A 9,408-nucleotide genomic window follows, 5' to 3' on the forward strand; every position below is an offset into this window, starting at 1 on the left:
GTGCTTCCAAGTATTGGTCAATTTCCTTCAGATTGTCATATTTCTGGGAATAAAGTTTCTTGTAATATTCATTAAGGATTTTTTTTTTAATTTCTAAAGTGTCTCTTGTTATTTCATCTTTATCGTTTCTGATTGACAAGATTAGAGACTTTATACTTTTTTTCTTGGTTAGGTTGGCCACAGGTTTATCGATTTTGTTGATTTTTTCAAAAAACCAACTTTTTGATTTGTTGATCTGTTCTATAATTCTTTTGTTTTCAATCTCGTTTAATTCTGCTCTAATTTTGGTTATTTCTTTTCTTCTGCTGGATTTGGGATTGGAATGTTCTTCCTTTTCCAGTTGCTTGAGATGTCTCATTAAGTTGTTAACTTCCTTCTTTCTGTTCTCTTGAGGAAGGCTTGCACTGCTATAAACTTCCCTCTTAGGACTGCCTTTGCGGTATCCCAGAGGTTCTGATAACTCGTATCTTCATTGTCATTTTGTTCTAAAAATTTGGTAATTTCCTTTTTGATCTCATCTCTGACCCATTTATCATTCAGCATAAGGTTATTTAGCTTCCACGTTTTTGTACAAGTCTGCAGATTCCTGTTATTGCTGAGTTCAACTTTTATTCCGTGATGGTCCGAGAAGATGCATGGAATAATTTCTATTCCTTTAAATTTGCTGAGGTTAGATTTGTAGCCTAAGATGTGATAGATTTTGCAGTATGTTTCATGTACTGATGAGAGAAATGTGTATTCAGTTTTATTAGGATGAAATGTTCTGTAGATGTCTGATAAGTCCAGAAGTTGAATACTTAAATTTAAATCTAAGATTCCTTTGCTAAGCTTCTTATTGGAGGATCTATCCAACACTGCCAAAGGAGTGTTAAAATTTCTGACTATGATGGAGCTTGGGGAAATCGAGTTGCTCATGCCAGTTAGAGTCTCTTTTATAAATTGAGGTGCATTCTGGTTGGGTGCCTAGATATTGATAATTGAGATCTCATCATATTGAGTATTGTCCTTAACAAATATATAGTGGCCATCTTTATCTTTGGTTACTTTTGTTGGTTTAAAACCTATTGTATCTGCGAATAAAATTGCGACACCTGCTTCTTTCTGCTTTCCATTAGCCTGGAATATAGATGACCATCCCTTCACCCTGAGTCTATATTTGTTTTTTAAGGTAAGGTGAGCTTTTTGTATACAACAGATGTCTGGTCTGAGTTTCTATATCAAATCAGTCAGTCTGTGCCTCTTTAGGGGACAATTTAAGCCATTCATATTGATTGAAATTATTGATAAGCCTGATAAAATGTTAGCTACCAAATTGTTCGAAAGTCCAGTGGACGTCTTTAATCCTTTTGCCAGTGTAGAAGTTGGAGTTTGATCAATAGTTTCTGAGTTAGTTTACTTTTGTGGTGGAGGATGGCACTGCTCATTATGGAGAATAGGTCTGAGAATATCCTGGAGAGCTGGTTTAGTTATGGCAAATTTCTTCAACGCATGGATGTTATTAAAGTATTTAATTTCTCCATCATAAATGAAATCCAGTTTATCTGGATACAGGATCCTGGGTTGAAAGTTATTTTGTTTTAAGAGATTAAATGTCAATGACCACCCTCTTCTTGCCTGAAAAGTTTCAGCAGAGAGATCTGCAGTTATTGTAATATTCTTCCCCTTGTAGGTTATGGTTTTCTTATGTCTCGCTTCTTTCAAGATTTTCTCTTTAATATTAACTTTAGTGAAATTAATTATGATGTGTCTGGGGGATTTCTTATTCAGGTTGAGTCGTGCTGGGGTTCTGAAGCTGTCTGCAATCTGAATTACAGGATCCTTTGACATATCTGGAAAGTTCTCTTTCATAATTTCATACAGAAGAGCTTCTGTGTTTTGTGAGCAACTTTGTCACCTTCAGGGATTTCTGTAAGGAGAATATTAGTTTTCTTTGAATTACTACAGAGCTCTCTGAGAGAATGATCAATTTTTGCTTTCCATTTCTGATCCTCTTTGGACGCTTGGGCACATTCAGAAACTTTGTCTTCTACGTCTGAGATCCTTTCTTCTGCCTCCTGCATTCTGTTACCAAGGACTTCTACTGTATTTTTCAGATCTTTGAGGGCTGCAATCTGTTGCCTCAATGTTTCAAAATCTTTGGTGGTTTTGTCTTTGTATTCATTGAATTCTTGAGTGAAGTTTTGGAATGCTCCTTGAATTTCTAATTCTATCTTTGCCTTTATTCTATTAATCTTCTTTGTGATCCAAATTCTGAATTTGATTTCTGATATCTCAGCCATTTGTTTATAAAGAGGATCTTCAGTTTCATCTGCCACATCCTTTCTTGGGGGATTGACCTACTCTGGTTATTCATATTACCAGCCACATCCTTTCTTCGGGGGGTTGATCTACTCTGGTTATTCATATTAACAGAGCTTATCCGTTGATTCTGCCCCATGATTATTTTACCCCGTTTGACTTTTCCCCTTGAGTTTTGTCAAGGACACGTACAGTGTTATGGCCTGAGAGACTGGGGACCTGCTTGGTGTGATGGGGCTAAGTGGCTCTGTCTTATTTTCAGCTGATCTCTGTCCTACTCTAGTGGATCAGTTACTCTTGGTTGAAGTCTCTGCTATGGAGAAATACCAGCAATTAAGTTGCCCCTCCCCCCTACAAACAACAACTGGGCAAGGAAAATCAAACCTTCCCTCAACCATACACGCAAGGTGCCACTTTGGATAGTCTTTGGGTGATTTTCCCAGTTCAAGGGGTCCAAATTAGTTGTCCCAGTCAGCACCAGTCTCAGCACCAGGTGGGAGAATTCAAATGTCTCTGGCAGCTAGATAAAAGGGGTCTGCTTGCAGCTCAGATATAATTTGCTCCAGTACTCCGTGAGGGCGGAGGGACCCACCCAGCAAATGAATTAGTCTGGGAAGGTTGGTACCTCCTTCCCCACCTTGCACTCAGTCACTGGTAATCCCACAGGGCTGTGAAAGTTCACTCCAGCAAGCAACTGCTCCCGGGGTTTACGACTGCCAGAGTCACCTGGAAATCTGAGTCCGACAGGGGGAGATGAGGCCTGACAACATTATTATAGGCTGTGGTAGTTGATCTGTTCCAGCCCCGTGCCTAGTTGATGTTGCTCAGGCTAAATTCCTCTGCAGGTCAGACGCTGCTGGAGCTGATAAAAAAAGTCAGACCTGGGCAGCAAGCAATTAGAGTTTACACTCAGGTGTCAATTTCAGCCTCTGCCCGCCCACTGCCTTTGTCTCAGCTATATTCCCCTGAGGAGTAGGTGCTATTATGGCAGGATAAGCAGTCCCTGTAAGTCTGTGAGCTGTGTGTATTCTAGTCCCCGTGCTCTACCCAGGTCAGTACTCACATAATTTCCCAAATCCTCTCTGCTAGTGGCTGTCATGGGAGAAAAATTCCCAAAACTTCTGGTTGCTCAGAGAGACAATGTGTATCTGTCCAGAATGGCCTCAGGGATGCAAGCCCCTCCCAGTGCTGCAGCTGCTGCTCTCAGGATACCACAGCTCCTGTGTAGCTCCCCCTCAGCTGACCAACCTCTCCTTGCTCCCATGCCACAGAGTCAGCACAGACCAGCACCAGCCCTACCCCCCTCCACTCCTCTCAAAGAAATGCCCAGGAATCTGGACTCCATGGGCGACAAACCTCCAGACCTCGGGGTGTGAGTGGGGGAGGGGAATCCTCGGAACTCAGAGTTGCAGGTAGGGAATATATACAGTTTTATTCAGTTTTGCAGTTTTATGCCTGGCAGGAGGGTGCTGTGGCATGCCAGCATGGGTAGGAGGTCCATTTTTTTAGGATGTATCTCCCGTGTGATAGAGTAGGAGGATATTTGAACTCTGCTCACTTGTTTTTTATGGAGTAAACTGCGAGCCCTTCTTGTGGGGGAGGGGACTCCCATACATTTGGTGGTGGATTTTGTACCTTTTGGTTGTATTTTTGGGGTCACTGCTCACCTCAGCAAGGTTGAAGTGTGCTCTTCAATCTTCTCTCTTAGCTCCGCTCCAAAGCATCAGCTCCCTTGCTAAACTTCTGTCCTTTAAGCCTCCTTCTGGACAGGAGTCTCTGCCTCACGGAAAGTGTTTATACTGCATTCTTAGTCCTTAAGTGTTTCTCAGTTATTCTTATCAAAATCTACAAAATTAGATGCTGACATTTTACTTTCCACAAAAATTACTGTTGAAATATTTATTTTAGCAAGAGTAACTGCTGAGTTTTAATGTGAACAAAAACAATGGTTGAGATTCTAATTTTAATGTTTCTCAAAGGTTCATAATATTTTCATAGTGATCTTTTGTAGGATTTTTATTGGTTGCTTAATTTTTTTTTTTTTTGAGATGGAGCCTCAAGCTATCCCCCTGGGTAGAGTGCCATGGCATCATGCTCACAGCAACCTCCAATTCCTGGGCTCAAGCAAGTCTCCTGCCTCCGCCTCCCAAGTAGCTGGGACCACAGGCGCCCGCCACAACGCCTGGCTATTTTTTGGTTGCAGCCATTATCGTTGTTTGGCGGGCCCAGGCTGGGGATTTGAACCTACCACCTTAGGTGTATGTGGTTGGTGCCTTAGCCGCTTGAGCTACAGGCGCCGAGCCAGTTGCTTAATTTTTTAAAAATTACTAATAGTAAGGAGGATTTCTTTTGTCTTTTTTTTATGTAGAGACAGAGTCTCACTCTATCACCCTTGATAGAGTGCCATGGCATCACACAGCTCACAGCAACCTCCAACTCCTGGGCTTATGTGATTCTCTGGCCTCAGTCTCCTGAGTAGCTGGGACTACAGGTGCCTGCCACAACACCTGGCTATGTTTTTCTTGCAGTTTTTGCTGGGGCTGGGTTTGAACCCACCACCCTCAGTATATGGGGCTGGCACCCTACTCACTCAGCCACAGGCGCTGCCCAGATTTTTTTTTTTTTTTGAGGCAGCAACTCAAACATAATGAGTTTAGAAGATGGTTGATGGATGACTTTATTATTATTATTATTATTAAATGATAGCTGTATACATTAATGCAAACATGGGGTACAGTGTAGTGTTTCATATACAATTTGAAATATTTTCATCAAACTGGTTAACACAGACTTTATGTCATTTACTTAGTTATTGTGTTAAAACATTTACACTCTAATTCTAGAAAAGTTCACTTGTACCCTTGTTAGACAGACCATATAGGTGATCTTTCCAGTCACCCTCCCACCACCCATCCACCCTTCTCCTCTCCCCTCCTCTATCCCCTCCCCATATTCTTAGGCTAGAATTAGGTTGTAGCTTTCATTTGAGATCTATAAATTAGTTTCATTATAGGGCTGATGAATTTGACACAAAAGGCTGACTTTAATTTTCTAGAGGACACAGTAGTTGGGTTTGGGAAAGTAGCTTGGGGCTAAATTACTGAAGGCTCTGAATGCCAGACATGGTATGAGAAGCCACCTGTCTTTCCCAGCTGTCCATCTGCACTAGTCTAGATCACCATCTGAGGCCTAACTCCAACATCATTTATTGTATGAGGACTTACAAAATCCTCCAAGTCACAATGAATTGCACCTACTTCCATAGTACTTTGTTCACATCTCTGTAATAAGGCATAGTATTACTTTCCTAATGGTAATATTTTGTGGATGTGCCGGTCTTCACATTTTTTGAATTCCTTGAGAATGGGTACTCTATTTTATTTATCGCTGTATACCTCTCATTCCTTATTTAGCAACTGATAATAGTAGGTGCTTGTCCTAGTAAGTTTGTGTTGCTATCACTGAATACCTGAAACTGGGTGATTCATAAAGAAAAGAGATTTATTTAGTTTATAGTTCTGCAAGCTGGGAAATTCAAGATTGGGCAGCCACATCTAGCATCTTTTGGTGAGGGCCTTGCGCTGAATCAAAACATGGCTGTGAAACAGAGGGAAAACCAGGTGCCATGAAGAGGGAAAAACACAAGAGGCAACCTCATTTTATAACAACCTGCTCCCCTGGTAACTAATCCAGTCCTGTAAAGAGTGAGAACTCACTCACTCCCTTGAGATTGCCTTAATTCCTTCAAGAGGACATTAAAGATCTCACCACCTCTCAACACCATGACTTTGGGAACCAGGCCTTAATATGAGCTTTGGTTAGGATGAACCATATTTCAACCATAACAATGCTTAATGAATGTTAGTTGAACTAAATATCTCCTTGGAAGAAGACAGACATGAAAAAGGTATGGTTTATGTTCTCAAGAGAAGCCAACAATCCATTGAGGCAAACAACACATTCTTCCCTACTAATGAAGTGGAATTCAACAATGAATTATAAAGTGAAATAAAAAAAACCCATTTGCAATAGCCTCCCACATCTATAAGGCAGCTAAGAAGATAGCTAGCAAAGATATACAAGCCATTATGCAAAAAAGTATAAAATTTTACTGAAAGAAATTTTAAAAATTTCTGGAAGTAGAGAAATATACTTGTGAAGAAGTACACAGGGTCTGAAATACTTTATTTTACCCTGTTTATATGCTAACACATTACCTTGTCACATACAGTTTCATGAATTCTTTCAGAAGACATGAGAGTTTTGAGTGAGAAACATAAAATATAAATAAAAAATAATAACATAAAATAAAGTCTTATATAAATATTTTCATACAAAATGAAGCCTAGATTCTTTATTACTCAAAGAAAAAGCAGTAGCTTGAGCTTCATGTTGGTTTGTGTTTGTTCACAATGCTCCCTAAGTCCCGCAAGAGCAATGTAAGACCAATGATGGATGGCTGCACACTGGGTTGCATTACAGGAATGGAACAATAAATTTGGAGGATCCATTCTTTTTATAGAAAATGGAAGCAGGCCTGCTCTTTGTGCAGCAATGTTGCCTCATCCCTCAGGTTTGCTCACTGTAAATGTGCTACTAAGAATGGCCAAAGTAAAGAGTCATCAATGCCTTAGATTTTTCCCATGCTGAGCAAGAATGTTCAGGGATGCTCAGAGACCATGATGAGTTATCTTTTTCAACAATACTCTATTTGCATAGGAGAAGTGTTATGTCAGTAAGTTGATAATACTTCTCAAAGTAACCCATAACTCCAATACAATTCTAATCAAAATATTAATTGGCTCTGTTTGGTGAAATTTGAAATGTGATAATAAAATTTGAAAAGGTATATATGGGAGATTGGCATATGAAAGATGGAGCATTGCAAAGGAGTGAAGAAAGGACAAATATAATTTAAAAAATGTGATTGGGGCAGTTGGTTTCCCTTATGGAAAAAAAATCTAGATTCATGCCTCATAGAAAATAAAGTCTAGATGTATGGAAGACTGAAGTATACAACCAAAATTTTAAAAACAAGCAAAAATCATAATGTCCTTGGAGAAGAATTTCCTAAACAAAACTGAAACACTTTTGAAGGAAAATATTGATATATTTGATTTCACAAATGTTGTATGATAACAGACATGAGAAATAAGGTCAAAAGGCAGCAGTGATTGGTACAAGCATTTTGGAAAGCCAGTTGGCTATATATGCTAACGCTGGACATAGGCATTCCCTATGCCCAGCAATTCAAATCCTTGGTATACCAAAGAAAACTGCATATGTATATTCACTAAAGACATATACAATTATGTTTATGGCAGCTCTACTTATAATAGCTTCAAATTGGAGAAAAATATCCATCAACGTTAGAATGAATAAATTGTGGTATTTTCATACATTGAAATTTAGTACATAAAGAAGAATAAACTAACTATGAATACATGACAACATGAATGAATCTCACAAACTTAATGTTGAACAAAAGAAGCCAGACACAGAGGAGTATTTACCAAAAGATTCCAATTATTTAAAGTGAGAAAGAGGTAAAATAATAACCAGGAGAATGGTTATTACCATTGGCATGGTGACTGAGGGGAGCATAAGAGAATCTTCTGAGGGTGGTGGTCATATTCTGTGTCTTGATATAGGAGCTGGTTATATGGATGTTTTTACTTTGTGAACATTCATCAAGATGTACCCCTAAGGTATGTATATAGGTATGTATGTATACTGTACTTAAACAAGACAATTTGAAAATCTGCCTAATAGGATAGGATACATCTTACAAATAGCTCTCACCAGTCGAATTGCATGCACACCTGAGGTCATTTTTCTCCTCAAACAAGTTAATTCCAGTTATATTTCTTGTAAACCAACATAATATGAATGAAAAAAAAAAAGATTAGCAACAAGTTTAGATAAACTTTTCATAAAACATTACTTGACCTATAAGAATATAGATATGTAAAGAACACATAAATAAAATCTTAAAAGGCAAACGACATAAAAGAAAAATAGGTAAATGATATAAACAGGTACTTTGCAGAAGAGGAAATACGTAGGACCAGGAAACCTATAAAAAATATGCTTCCCCTCACGTAATAATCAATTCAAACACTGGGGGGATGCCCATTTTCACCCATTAGATTGGCAGAAAGAAGTTTGAAAGCACTAAATATTGGCAAGAATGTGGGGGGAAATGGAATTCATATGCTGCTGGTGTGAGTGTAGATTGGTACAATTACTGTGGAAACTTATTTGTCAATATATGGTGAGCCTGAAGATGTATATTTTGTGTCATCTAGCAATTTCAATTCTGGGAGATGTGTTTATAGACAAATAGGAGGCTATAGAAAGAATATTAACTGCAGCACTTTTATAAAAGGAAAAAGTGAAAGCAATGTGATTGTCCAAGAGGATAGGAATGCACAAATGAACTATGGTATCTTCATATAATGGGACATCATATACAGAGGATGCCAAAATATGTATACATATTTTAAGAAATATTATCTATGTATTACTTTTTTTTTTTTTTTTTTTTAGTTTTTGGCTGGGGCTGGGTTTGAACCTGTCACCTCCAGCATATGGGACCAGCGCCCTATCCTTTTGAGCCACAGACGCCACCTATATATTACTTTTTGAAGTTGAATTGAAGGTACCATTACTGGCTAGATGTACCCAGACATGTTATGCACATCTATCTTACCTGCAACTCACACACTTTTGGGGAATGATTGATTTTACTTCTAACAAGATCTCTTAAAATGTCTATACATTTTTTGGCACCCCTGGTCCGTAGTTAAAATAATTATGTTTATGTGTATTACATGGATAAATCTAAAAATTCATAATATCAGGTAAAAAAAAAAACCAAGTTGTAGAAAACAACACACAGTGTGATGTAATTTATCATAATGGAAAAATCACCAGAAAATGATATATTTAAAAAATCTTCGTTGTGGTTACAATTCTAGGTACTTGAGATCAACAAAACAGAGATCTCTGCCCTTTGTAGGCCTTACCTTTCAATGAGGGGTAGACTGAAATAAGACAGTCAGCATAAGAAGTAAATACACTGTACAGCATGTTAGGTAGTGATAAAGA

This window comes from Otolemur garnettii, unplaced genomic scaffold (assembly GCF_000181295.1).
Source record: "Otolemur garnettii isolate 467f Iridium unplaced genomic scaffold, OtoGar3 scaffold00216, whole genome shotgun sequence".
Lineage (NCBI taxonomy): Eukaryota > Metazoa > Chordata > Mammalia > Primates > Galagidae > Otolemur > Otolemur garnettii.